General features: G+C 32.5%; 2 long non-coding RNA genes across 2 annotated transcripts; one reads left to right on the forward strand and one right to left on the reverse strand.

The window, feature by feature from the left end:
- The first annotated feature begins 284 nt into the window (after positions 1-284).
- On the forward strand, positions 285-1,039 carry LOC135734333 (uncharacterized). Its single transcript, XR_010527268.1, has 4 exons — positions 285-373; positions 472-605; positions 688-789; positions 900-1,039. It is a non-coding gene; the product is annotated as an uncharacterized lncRNA (long non-coding RNA).
- LOC135734334 (uncharacterized) lies at positions 960-2,496 on the reverse strand. Its single transcript, XR_010527269.2, has 3 exons — positions 1,985-2,496; positions 1,497-1,554; positions 960-1,094 (listed from the first exon to the last, which is right to left on the reverse strand). It is a non-coding gene; the product is annotated as an uncharacterized lncRNA (long non-coding RNA).
- Positions 2,497-4,693: the final 2,197 nt, after the last annotated feature.

Below are 4,693 nucleotides of genomic sequence, written 5' to 3' on the forward strand. Positions count from 1 at the left end.
TGTTACCAGTAAAATTTGTTCTCATGATCAAACTCAAGAAACTCTAAGTACAGATGATTTGTTTAAAGTTATATGTATTTTACTGTTGTATTTACTTGAAGCTTTCTTAGATTTTGAAACGAAGTAAACACGTAATGTGTGTTGCTAATGTTGGGCCATGGAATATGTAATACATTAACGTTTTAATGAATAGTCTAACGATTTACAGTCATGGTACTCTATTGTTATAATATGTCTTTTTGACTGAATACATGTTTGTTTTATTTGTCTATATCTTAGATTCACAGCTGTACACATCCTTCTACACTGTATGCAAACATGCAACATCATAACACACAGTACAAGGAGTCAGACTGGCATATGAGGAGCAAAGGTGTGTAACACACATGATGTATTTAGCTAGTGAAACCACTACCAGTCTTAGATGTATAACTGATGATGACAAAGTTTTTTTTCTCTGCATAATCATAGGAACCCAGGCAGTAGCATCGTTTCACAATGTTTCCATCACCATCATCAGTGGATGCCTTTGCCGTCCGTAGCCTGAGATTTCAGATTTGCAGCAAATTTTTTTTGATTTTCTCATTTATTGGAATGCTGTGCAGGTATATAAGTATTTTAGTAACTTTGTTAAATAAAGTAGTATTTACTTTTACAATAAATTAATTGCTTGTTTATATTTTACAGGTATTTGTACCTTGCAGCCATCCATTACAATGTCACCAAGCCGTAACAAAAGCAGGAGGGAAAGTACAAGGCTATGTTCCCAAAACACACAAGTGACATACCGTAAGCAGTAATGTTTTATTTCAAATACATTCATAATTAAAAACTTAATGTATGAAGCAGGGAAATAAATGATCAAAACAAAAGATTTATTGACTGCAATATTTCTACAGTTATGTGGAGGATGTGATCAGGCTTGTGTTTGATGAGGTATTTGAAGATAAGCTGAAGGAAACCCCGATTCCAATGGACCTGGCATCACAGTTTGAGAGACCTTCAAAGGAGGACGTGATTGCATGCCATCTTCAGTGCAGGGGTCATCGAAAGCCAAAATTGTGACCGATCTGATCAGGAAGCTCCAAGCGTATCTGGAGAACAACACACGACAGGATGATAACCTTATAGTGTCGTCTTAAATAGCACCAGCTGACAAAGCTTTGATATGCCATTTATCTGAATAGATAGCTGTAAGAAATGAATTGAAAAATTTTTGAAAGAAGAGCACAATATGGTTACTAAAGTATGTTTATTTGTATATTGTTTAACATTTAAATATATATTTGTAATAAATAAATAAAACTTTTGACTGACTATTATATTTTCTTTAAAGTTACATCTTTTGTTCTTTTGGGTATTTTGTTACTATAATGATACTTTAGTGTTATTGGTTTAAAAATGTAATAAAACTTAATCTAGTCCTGCACCTCAAAGGCTTATAGTCGGTACAATAAATGTTCTGTGTGTAGGGATTTAGACAATTTGTGCAAAACCTGGATGATGAATCACGCAGGTAAGAGGCCCTGGAACCTGTTGCATTCTCCTTAAAACCTAATAAGTAAAAACATAGCACTTATAAGTAAGCAGTTTTTCATAATAAAGTTTCCCATAGTGAAATAATGTAGAACATTCATTTCAATTCATACTTTCTTTGTGCTACATTTGGTGTTTCCATATAGTTTGCACAGTGATATAGTATGTAAACAGTCTTTTATAATACAGTTTACTATAGTAAAATAATGTTAACAAATGAAATAGTTTTATAATCATTTCAACAAATACTTTCTATGTGCTACATTTGGTGTTTCCATATAGTTTGCACAGTAATATAGTATGTAAGCAGGCTTTTTTAATAAAGTTTACTATAGTAAATAATGTTAATAAGTGAAATAGTTTTATAATCATTTCAAAAAATACTTTCTATGTGCTACATTTGGTGTTTCCATATAGTTTGCAAAGTAATGTAGTACGTTATAATTACCTTTTGGATGTCTTTGCAACACATTTTCGTCTTCGTTTAGCATTCTGGCAGAGCTAAGGACACCTAAAAAAGTTAAATCCAATCGCGTTAATTGACGGAGATCGTTTATATCGTAACGCCGTCTGAACTCTCTGGATCGAGCTTGAAGTGGTAAGGCAGTACAGACACCATCGTTTATAGAGAAATATAGCGCTTGTTTACGTTGCCTGTGACTCTCAGTCAGAACCGGAAAACCCACGCGTAGTCAGGGGCGTAACCTTTCAAACACACGCCGAACCCAGTTGACCAATAACAGTTGAGTAGTCATCTGACCAATCCGAATACACTAGACATTTTGGGAGGCGGAGACAGGAACTAAACCGAGCGTTTTCCAGACAGTGGGAAATCGGTGAGGTATGTAAGCAATTTATAAGACTCACAGTGCATTAGTTCAAGTTTTAATAACATGTATGTACTATGGGATATTACAATAACGTGCTAACGTGCTCATTTATTAGCATAATTGGTGCTCTTTAATATTATAACAGTAAAATCATGAAGTTAAAGGTGCAGTGTGTACATTTTAGTGGCATCTAGTGGTGAGGTCACGAAATGCAACCAATGGCTTAGTCCACTGCTCACCCCTCGCTTTTGAAACACATAGAGAAGCTACGGTAGCCGCCACCAGACAAACATGTCATCGTCGGAGACAACTTAGTAAAAAATTTGTCCGTTAGGGGCTTCTGTAGAAAAATGGCGCCACAAAATGTTGACTTCCATGTAAGGGGACCTTGGTGTTTGTAGATAAAAAGGTCTCGTTCTAAGCTAATAAACACATACCGGTTCATTATGAAAGGTCTTTATACACCCCTGATAATATAGTTTTGTATATCATTTTGCATTTCTGTCAAGAGATCCTTCTAAAAATTACACACTGCACCTTTAAATGTGAACAGATTTCTATTAATAGTAGAATTAGTTAAAGAGTAATCATCTTCTGTGTTTTCTGTGAGTTCAAATGTCAGCCAGTGATTGATCCTCTTCTGCCATCTAGTGAACATAACGGAAAATTGCACCTAAAATCCACAATAAGGAATTTGAGTATATTGCCTGATCTCAATAATACATTGTATGCTTTGTCATAAGCTTTAGGGGCCGTTCGTCAGGGCCATTTTCAAAATGACTGTGTGATAGCTATACTTTTGCAAAGTTGTTTTTGTATTTGATATATATATATATACAGTGTAGAGAAAATTGTACTGCACTGGCTTTACTGTTGTTGAGTGTAAGAACTGAAACAATTTAATAAAACAACCAGATACGTTATCAGAATGGTGGATGGTGTTATTAAATCCTGTCAATAACAAATATCATTTCATTTAGCAGATTCATGTTCATGTCCTTTAATCGAGTACCATGAAGGCTTTCTGTTTTAATTAGGTAAATAAAGTGAGGTATGCAAGTTATTAAACCGTATATATTTTTATGGACAAAAGGAACATATACACAAACATGCTCTGCACATTTTGTATGTTTCTCTCATCTGAAACAGTCATTTTAGTTCATAGAGATCTATTCTGTAGGTCGTACTAAATGTTTGCTTGTTTAAATCTTTTAGACATTTTTTTAACAAAAGTAATTGTTCTTATAGAACATATATATTCTTTGACATAGATATTATGTGCAAACATACAAGTATTTCAGATAACAGCCTCTCTCATATTATAGTAGGCTTAAAAGTAGTACTAAAGCTCTACATTTTTTTATATTTAACCACTGGCTATGTCCATACATAACTGATACAGATGTGTTGTTTATATCAAATGGAGTTAATAACAAATGATGTCATTAAGCAAATGTCAGTCAGATTTGCTATTAAGCACTTATTAGTGTTCACACATGTGCTGTGCTAGAGTAAGTTTTCAGCAAATCATTTACATTTAAAATAACCAATTGTATAATAACATTACAATTTCATTGCAATAATTCTATAAACAATTATTAAAAACTTTATAAGATACATCATGACATGTTTATGTTCTGGAAAGTAGATTAGAATACTAAAGCTTCTGATAACCAAATATATATTCTCTTTATGTATGATTATTAGTTATTATTTCTAATGTTGGCCTATTATTGTTCTTTAAGGATCCACATATTTACAGCAATCTTTTTCATACCTTTAGGATTTGAAAAATTCTAAGACAACATTTGAAGCTTTATAACTTTATTGGGTTGTTTCCCACAGGTTTAGATTGATGCATGACTAGCCATTAGTTATGTAAAAACATTTAGGTACTTTTTACAAACAAACCTTATAAAAAACATTTCTGGTGTACATCTTAAGACAAAACTATGGCCCTGATATATTTAAAGGTAGGCCAGTGTAAGCTATTTTCAAGTAAGACAACTAAAACTTAAGCCTAAATTTTAGTCTGGAACTACATTTAAACCAATGGTCAGTAACATTAATCTCTAAGACTAGTATTCAAAGTTAGTCATACATTTTTGTCTTCATGATTGAACATAACTGCTTTAAGTATCATGTGAAAAAATATTTAAATTATTTAAAATATATTTAAATCCAAATAGTTAGACTGATTAGCCCTAACTAACTACTAATTCTTCAGACTAGTCCTTAAAACACAGTCTTAATTATGTTTTTTATATTATATAGTTTTTTTAAATAACATTACTAAAATATTAAATGTATCATTTTTTATTACGAGT

Source organism: Paramisgurnus dabryanus, chromosome 7, assembly GCF_030506205.2.
Source record: "Paramisgurnus dabryanus chromosome 7, PD_genome_1.1, whole genome shotgun sequence".
NCBI classification, from domain to species: domain Eukaryota; kingdom Metazoa; phylum Chordata; class Actinopteri; order Cypriniformes; family Cobitidae; genus Paramisgurnus; species Paramisgurnus dabryanus.